The sequence below is a fragment of the Primulina tabacum genome, chromosome 6, assembly GCF_025594145.1.
Source record: "Primulina tabacum isolate GXHZ01 chromosome 6, ASM2559414v2, whole genome shotgun sequence".
NCBI lineage: Eukaryota > Viridiplantae > Streptophyta > Magnoliopsida > Lamiales > Gesneriaceae > Primulina > Primulina tabacum.
In genome coordinates this window covers 21436413-21444083 of record NC_134555.1, presented here as the reverse complement: position 1 = coordinate 21444083, position 7671 = coordinate 21436413, and positions in this window count along the sequence as shown.

Genomic DNA, 7671 nt, shown 5'->3' with positions numbered 1-7671 from the left:
AAGTTTATGATTGTGGCACTTCAAATACGAAGGTTGTATGTCTCTGAATTTTGATGTCAATTAATTATATTCACCTCCATATAAAAATATATCATGTCTTTTTGTTCTTGAAAGGGGAAAAAATGTCACCTGGCTGTAAAAGAACGCGAAAACATGGTGGCTTATGGAACAATAATATCAGAAGAGGTCCAAATGTTATGATTCACCATGTTCCACTTGGGGAAGAGAAATTCAAGGTATCTATTGATGTTGTCTTAGATGAAAAAGCACAGCTTCCGATCCCAATTAAGTTTGGACCAACAATCATCAAGGATGCTGTTGGAGTCATTTTTGGTTGGCCGAAGGAGTTGGTTATTTTTCCAACGACAAAGGTACTTTCGGTTTTCATTTGACTTTGTGTTTGCAACTGTCAGATATGTTGCTCAAACAATGTTTTATTTTAAAATACTTGTATGAATAATATTTTAAATTGTAGAGGAAGGGGAAACCTCAATCATTTGTGCTTTCGGATGTTCCTGGTCAGCGCGATAATTTCAAAGAAATTGAGAAAACATTACCCATGTCGTGCAAGTATATATACTCTCATGTTGTTCGATTGCTGAATGAATCGGATACCATATGCATTGAGTTTGAGGACGCTATGTTTGGACGTCTTAAAAGCATACGGTTGCTAAGAGAAGATATCGTACGCTTTATGGAGATGAGGGAGATAGGTGCCAGACAAATTTTAGTTTACATGGGGTATATATAATGTCTAACTTACAATATTTGTGCATTTATATAATATTTTTTGTGGTACTTGTTCATATTTTGAAAATTTTCTAAACGATATATTTGTGCATCTATATCATGCAGTCACCTCTACAAAGATTTGAAGAAAAAAGACAAGGCTGATTATTTTTCGTTTGTGGATCCCGGTAATATACCTACATGCCCGATTGGCACAGATGGCCGTGACTTATCACAACATATTGCTGATCAGTTGGAAGCAGTGTGTAGGGATAGCATCTGCCTCATCCCATACAACACTGGGTAAGAATTTAGTTATTTATAGATTTTTACTTCATGGTAGTCAATGCTGTAATTTCAATTTTTCAGGTATCATTGGATCTTGACAATCGTCAACGAAGATAAGAATATGATATATTTATTGGATTCAACGTCTACCTGGAATCGAGATGATACATGGAAAACTATTGTGACAAAGTAAGTAGTAGCTTATGTTTATTTTGAACACATTAACTTATAAATATGCAAAAAAATAACTTCTTACTTTTTAAAATGTAGTGGGGTGAAAAGGTACAATGCCTCCAAGGGTATTTCTAAAGGGCCAGGTTTTAAAATAATGACGGTATGTATCGTACTTATTTATGAATACATGAATTGGTAGTGGTTACTAATTAGATTATGATTGTTGCATTAACTTTTCAATTCCATTATAGGGTAATCTGAAACAAAGTTGTTCGGTTGAGTGTGGATATTGTGTGATGAGGTACATGAAAGAGATATTTGGTTGCGATGATCCACAGTTGGAGAAGATGGTGAGTTTCTTCTTGGGATAAATTTGTTGATTGATTGAGATGAATTGTTGTCATTAAGATATATTTTATTGTCGAGATAATGTGTTGCCATTGGGATATATTTTATTGTTGAGATAATGTGTTGTTGTTGTTGAGATAATGTGTTGCCATTGGGGATATATTTTATTGTTGAGATAATATGTTGCCATTGGGATATATTTTATTGTTGAGATAATTGCTTGAGATGAATTGTTGTCATTGTGATATATTTTATATTATTGATAAAAAAAGGAAATTTTGTTCCTGATTTTCATATCTTCTGTGTTGTAATCTTAAGCTTTTGTATTTATTCGGTTTATTGTTGATATATGTTTTGGTTAAAATACTTTCTTTTCATTTGTTTTATTTGGTGGGTTGTTGGTTTTATCAAGAAATTTGAAGCCCAGAAATCATATACGGGAGTATGATTCTGGACTGTAAGTGTTGTCTTTTTTTCAAGATTCTTGTATCATTTCCAAGTGGCACAAATTCAATCTGTTCTTACTTTTAAGTTGATTTCGCTTCTTGAAACAAGAAGTTGGGTGGCTTCAGAATTTGTTGGAGTTTAAGGTGATCTGGTTTTGTCTTTTCCTGTTTTTTTAGTCTATATCTGTCCTTATTGGTTCCCTCATATCGGATTGAACTCGAGACTCTTGTTGTCTGCGTTTATTGGTACATGCATCATGTTAATCATATCAAAATTGTCTCATATATTAATTCTTTTACGTTAATCCTAAAATTAATATGGTTTTACTTTTTTGTGACAGCTTGTTCTTCGAAAAAAAATATGTTGTACATGGGAAATTCTTATAATTGTTTTTAAGCATGGGTTAATTATATTTGTGTTCCAAGATTAAGTTTTAATTTTCCTAGCTTGCTTGGCGGCTCATCCAGCCTTACGTTTTTTATGTTTTAATCATCCATCCTTACGTTTTTTATGTTTCAAATTTCAGTTTGCAGGATACATCAAGAACCAATATTACACCCAATGTCTATATGACGAGGTTAGAAGTGAATGGAGTGAATTTGTTTACTCCTATGTAGGTGCTTAGATGGATGGTGTATGTTGGGACAAATATTTTGTTTGTCATTGTGGATTTTTGGATATACTTTTGGTTTTGTGGATACATCTTTTGGGTTACTTGTGGATTGATGAATATGTAATTGTGGATTCGTGGATATTAATAATTTTTAGATGGATAATTTATGAGTTTAATTATATTAGTCTATTAAGTCATATATTGCGAAGTCTTTTTTTAACAATTACTTCATCAAAATAAAAAAAAGGAAGTGTAATAGGTAAATTACTTCGTTGTTATTTGCAAATTGTGAAGTTACATAATATTAAATACTTCGTCAATAAGAAAACAGACGAAGTAATAGAATTAATTTACTTTAACATTGTTCTGTTAAAGCGAAGTTGTTTTGCGCAATTACTTCATCAAAATACAAATTACTGAAATCTTTCGAACCACTTACTTCGTCACTAAATGTAAATTGTGAAGTAACATAATATAAAATACTTCAACAAATAGGATAAATGCTGAAGTTATAGATTATATTTACTTCCACAAATAGGATAAATTGTGAAGTTGTTTGTGTCTATTACCTCATCAAAATACATAACTACGAGGTCTTTCAGATGAATTACTTCGTCGCTTATTGTAAATAATGAAGTATAATATATTAAACTACTTCGCTAAATAATAATTAAGACGAAGTTATATATAATATATTACTTCATTATTTACAATAATCGATGAAGTAAAACACATTTCTTACTTCGGCACCGGTCCAATTCTGGACCGGTTTTCCTTCGAAAACCGGCCAAAGACTTCAGTATTTCCAATCATACAACTTCGGTTATTATGCGAAGTAAAAGGTACATCTATTACTTCACGTCCATATACTTCGGCAATTAACTACCTTATTACTTCATTGAATACGCGAAGTAAAAAGCGATTTTTCTACTAGTGTATATACCACAAGTATCTAAACAATGATATATGGTATGAAATGTATGTATGTCGTGGAGGTATCATGTCAAATGCCCATCCACTGAGCACATATCAGAATCAAACGAATCGCTATCAAATCAATGCTCGAACTGGCACACCGGCCTCAATAAGGGATACTCGTATGATAGCGTCGACGAAGCGCCATCAAATCCCAAATCTCATATCAATCGTCGGGCCACAAATGTCTATGATTTAAGGGTCATGTAATACCAAACATAGCATTGTGTTCACAAACTCCAGAATTCAATCAAATCATATATGGGTATCCAAGGATCATAGCTCAACGTGCATGTCATGTATTGATGTATGCATCAAACGATGTGTGTTAACAAAAATATTTATTTTATACATCGATATTCAAATCTCAATGTCATGTATGCCACATAAACTCAACAAATAAGGCATATAGACATGTATTCTCATTCCAATCAATCAAACCAATCCAACATATATCATATAATACAGATACCTGTCGTATGTTACCCGGTCGCAACATACCTCAATTTTTCGTTTCCAGTTGATGTAGCCTGAAGATATCGGTATAATACTTTATATACATCAATAACATACTCATTATAATAAATAACATAATCCAAAATCATTAATATGAGTTTCAAATATCATTTGAAACTTCAAAAATTCATGTCAAATTCAAATCATAATATAATTCAATTTCGACTTCGAATATGAGTTTATTGTCGGTTATTCTACCACATATAGGAATTTCAACTTCAAATACATGCAATTCCAGCACTTTGATATTTAGAGCTGCTGGAACCAGAAGAAATTTACCTCAGTCAGAAGCCCTCGACGCGAAGATCCCAAATATATCATTTGTTTCGCGTTTAGACAGCGTTTCGAAGTCGATTCGGATGGAAGAAATCGAATTCTCTAACTTTCCCTCGAAGTTGCTGAAATGAACTGACGAAGGAAAAGAAAGAAAGAAGGGATTCTTATCCCCACCGCTTCGGCGCTCGGGCGGTAGACTTCTCGCGCCCGAGCGCGAGATGTTCTGCCCCCGAGTTATTTTTGTACCGCGCTCGGGCTGTAACAAATTACCGCTCGGGCACGGCATGTTCTGTCCGAGTACTCACATATCCTACACTTGCGCTCGGGCGCCACATGTTCGGTCAAAAATATTGGTTTTGTACTTATTGGCGTCCGGCTTCTCCACTCGAGCTCTTACAAAAATTCATATACAGTACTTATTTTCTCATTTTCATTGTCATGATATACATCAAATACATAATCACATGACAATTTCATAAATTATCGATAATCATACAGGATTTACGATAATACGATACACGGTCCTAACATCGCGCTTGGTTGAAAAGCTAGTGGCGCGAAGCTACCGTGCGCTAGATTATGACTGAACGCCTCTAAGTCAGAATCCGGGCTAGAAGCGAAGCACGCGCCCGCCGTCCGCTTGCCGACCTGCATTAGGGGCCCTCGGGCTCCCAAGAGCACGTGTCGTTGGCTAAGCCGTCGTGGTGGACGAGCCTCGTCGGCTGCCTTGAAGTACAATTCCTATCGAGCGGTGGGTAGAATCCTTTGCAAACGACTTAAATACGCGACGGGGTATTGTAAGTTGCAGAGTGGCCTTGCTGCCACGATCCGCTGAGATTCAGCCCTTTGTCGCTATGTTTCATCCCTACCCCACGTCTCAAATACCACATCGAAACAATATGGGAGGATGTTCGGCCCATTCACCCTGCACAGACCACGCCTTTGGCGTGCAAAGTCTTGGAACGAGTTTTTTTCTATCCCAAGGGTACGGGCCATTACAGCAAGATTTTCTGCGTCCCCGATCGCACAAGTTTGAAGGGCCTAACACCGTGATTTTGCCGATTCTCGAATTGCTAGAATAATGGTCAAGACAGGCGAGCATTTGCGCACTCACGTGGGAAATAGATTGATTCTCCTGAGATATTGTTTTCCCCAGAGTTTTCTTCTGTAAGGAATCCTTCCATTTGTGTCTGACTAGCGTTTACCCATTCGGAAATTTCACGGAATTCAGGTTAAGGGAAGTCGCGAAAGTGGGTAAGAGAAATGACGATTTCCCCGAGCCAATGACTGTTTTCCTACGAGTTTTCATGTACAAACAAGGCGCTTGTGGTGTTGGAACATGAAACAAGGTTACTCAAGCCCCCGAGTACGTGCAGCAAGTGGCCGACACGGGTTACAAACACGACGATTCTCCCGAATCTGACGAGACAATGTTGTTTTTCGTCGAGTTTTCATATGTTAATAATGTGTCTGTCTATGGTGTTTGATAACCCATTTGTGGCGTTGGAATTGAATTCGGCATAAAATCCTAATTTGGCCAATGACACACGAGAAGGTGCGCCGATGGCCGACACGGGCGACAAAAATGAAAAATCTCACGAGACAATGTTGTTTTTCCTCGAGTTTTCATATGTAAATAATGTGTCTGTCTATGGTGTTGGAAAACTCCTTTGTGGCGTTGGAATAAAAATCGGTGTAAAATTCTAATGTGGTTAATGACATTCGAGCAAGTGCGCCGATGGCCGACACGGGCGAAAAAAAATGACGAATCTCACGAGACATTGATGTTTTTCGTCGAGTTATCATAAGTAAATAATGTGTCTATGGTGTTGGATAACGCATTTCCGGCGTTGGAATTGAATCCGCCATAAAATCCTAATGTGGCCAATGACACGCGAGCAGGTGATCCGATGGCCGACACGGGCGACATAAATTAAGAATCTCACGAGAAAATGTTGTTTTTCGTCGAGTTTTCATATGTAAATAATGTGTCTATGATGTTGGTTAACGCATATGTGGCGTTGGAATTGAATTCGACATAAAATCCTAACGTGGCCAATGACACGCGAGCTGGTGCGCCGATGGCCGGTGAAAATGACGAATCTCATGAGACAATGTTGTTTTCCGTGGAGTTTTCATACGTAAATAATGTGTCTATGGTGTTGGATGACGTATCTGTGGCGTCGGAATTGAAGTCGACGTAAAATCCTAATGTGACCAACGACACGCGAGCAGGTGCTCCGATGGCCGACACGGGCGACAAAAAATAAAGAACCTCACGAGACAATGTTGTTTTTTGTCGAGTTTTCATATGTAAATAACATGTCTATGGCGTTGGATAATGTATTTGTGGTGTTGGAATTGAATTCGCCATGAAATCCTAATGTGGCGAATGACAAACGAGCACGTGCGCCGATGGCCGACACGGGCGATGGAAATGAAGAATCTCACTAGACAATTTTGTTTTTCATCGAGTTTTCAAATGTAAATAATGTGTCTATGGTGTTGGATAACGCATCTGTGGAGTTGGAATTGAATTCGGCATAAAATTCCTAATGCGGCCAATGACAATTCGAGCAGGTGCGCCGATGGCCGACACGGGTGACGGAAATGAAGAATCTCACGAGACAATGTTGTTTCTCGTCGAGTTTTCATATGTAAATAATGTGTCTATGGTGTTAGATAACGCATTTGTGGCTTTGTAATTGAATTCGGCATGAAATCCTAATGTGGCCAATAACACGCGAGCAGGTGCGCCGATGGCCGAAACGGACGACAAAAACGAAGAACCTCACGAGAAAATTTTGGTTTTCGTCAAGTTTTCATATGTAAATAATGTTTGTATTGTGTTGGATAACGCATCTGTGGTGTTGGAATTGAATTCGGCATAAAAATCCTAAGATGCCCTATGACACGCGAGCAGGTGCGCCGATGGCCGACACGGGTGACGGAAATGAAGAATCTCACGAGACAATGTAGTTTCTCGTCGAGTTTTCATATGTAAGTATTGGGTCCATGGTGTTGGATAACGCATCTGTGGCGTTGGAATTGAATTCGGCATAAAATCCTAATGTGGCCATATACACTCGAGCAGGTGCACCGGTGGCCGACACGGGCGACAAAAATGACGAATCTAACGAGACAATGTTGTTTTTCGTCGATTTTTCATATGTAAATAATGTGTCTATGGTTCTGGATTGGTATTCTGATTTAAAAAAATAAACACTTAAAATGGAAAATTTTTTTATGACTCATCACCATATCAATGTCCACTTCAGTCACTTCAGAAATTATTTCTAAGTATA